This window comes from Prionailurus viverrinus, chromosome B4, assembly GCF_022837055.1.
Source record: "Prionailurus viverrinus isolate Anna chromosome B4, UM_Priviv_1.0, whole genome shotgun sequence".
NCBI lineage: Eukaryota > Metazoa > Chordata > Mammalia > Carnivora > Felidae > Prionailurus > Prionailurus viverrinus.
The window spans coordinates 111,853,090-111,854,728 of NC_062567.1; the positions used below are offsets into that span (position 1 = coordinate 111,853,090).

Sequence of the window (1,639 nt, forward strand, 5' to 3'; positions counted from 1 at the left end):
TTTTTTTTTCAACGTTTATTTATTTTTGGGACAGAGAGAGACAGAGCATGAACGGGGGAGGGGCAGAGAGAGAGGGAGACACAGAATTGGAAACAGGCTCCAGGCTCCGAGCCATCAGCCCAGAGCCCGATGCGGGGCTCGAACTCCCGGACCGCGAGATCGTGACCTGGCTGAAGTCGGACGCTTAACCGACTGTGCCACCCAGGCGCCCCGAAGTTTATTTAGTTATTTTGAAAGAGTGAGAGAGCATGCACAAGGAGGGGAGGGACAGAGAGAGAGAGGGAGAGAGAGAATCCTAAGCAGGTTCCACGCTGGCAGCAGAGGGGCTCTGTGCTGTCAGTATAAGGCTCAATCCCATGAACCATGAGATCATGACCCGAGCCAAAACCAAGAGTCAACGCTTGACTGACTGAGCCACCCTGGTACCCCTATCCTAGAGTATTTAAAACTGAATCTCAGACATCATATCTCATCTCCTATAAATACCTTAGAATGTTTCTCTAGTACATGAGAACTTAAAAGAAAAAAAACATAATAGCCTTATCATGCCTTCTCAAATTCACAAAAATTCCTTCATATATTTAATTTCCGATCCAAGTTCAACTTTCCCTGTTTGTCTCACAAATATCTTTTTACGGTTGTCAAATAAAAATTCAAACACAGTGTGTACATTACATATTTAGACATTCTCTTAGGTCTCTTTTACCTTATGACAATCCCCCTTCTCTTTTTTTCTTTTACACTGTGTGTTTGTTGAAGAAGGGGATTTTGTCCCTGTGGGATTTTTTTTTTCTTTTCACATCAGATGGATAAGGTGCCAATTAAAAAAAAATTTTTTAATGTTTTATTTATTTTTGAGAGAGCACAAGCAGGGGAGGGGCTGAGATAGAGGGAGATTGAGGGTCCAAAGTGGGCTCTGTGCTGATGAGCAAGTCCGATGTGGGCTCTAACTCACGAACCTGAGATCATGACCTGAGCCAAACTCCAATGCTCAACCGACTGGGCCACCCAGGTGCCCCCGATGGGTAAGGTGCCAATTATGTTATGACAAGGTTTGAAGGAAGCACATCCCACACAGTGGCTGAACACCCAATCATCACACTTGTGAAATACAAAAGGTTCTGTCTTGTGGTATTTCTAATTGCAGTTGGCTGATGGCATCCTCCCGGTGTCATTAGCTCATTCTTTCATCTCCCATCTTTACCATAATCTGGTGGTTGGTTCAAGACGTTTGATTAAACTCAGGTTCAAAATTTTTGTTTGTTTATTTTGGCAAGATTACTCCATAGGTGGTGTTAACAGTCTCCTTTTAGGGGCGCCTGGGTGGCACAGTCGGTTAAGCGTCCGACTTCAGCCAGGTCACGATCTCGCGGTCCGTGAGTTCGAGCCCCCCCGCGTCAGGCTCTGGGCTGATGGCTCGGAGCCTGGAGCCTCTTTCCGATTCTGTGTCTCCCTCTCTCTCTGCCCCTCCCCCGTTCATGCTCTGTCTCTCTCTGTCCCAAAAATAAATAAAAAACGTTGAAAAAAAAATTAAAAAAAAAAAGTCTCCTTTTAAAATAAATTGTGTACTGCTCCATTAAATGTGCTGAGTCAGTGATTATAATCAGTAAACAGCTTTTCTACTCCCCCCTCTGCCTTA

At 44.7% G+C, this 1,639-nt stretch overlaps 1 non-coding gene across 1 annotated transcript; it reads right to left on the reverse strand.

The window, feature by feature from the left end:
• Positions 1-1,015: 1,015 nt before the first annotated feature.
• On the reverse strand, positions 1,016-1,121 carry LOC125171459 (small nucleolar RNA U13). The gene has a single exon (XR_007154362.1). It is a non-coding gene; the product is annotated as a small nucleolar RNA U13 (small nucleolar RNA).
• Between the last annotated feature and the right edge of the window lie 518 nt (positions 1,122-1,639).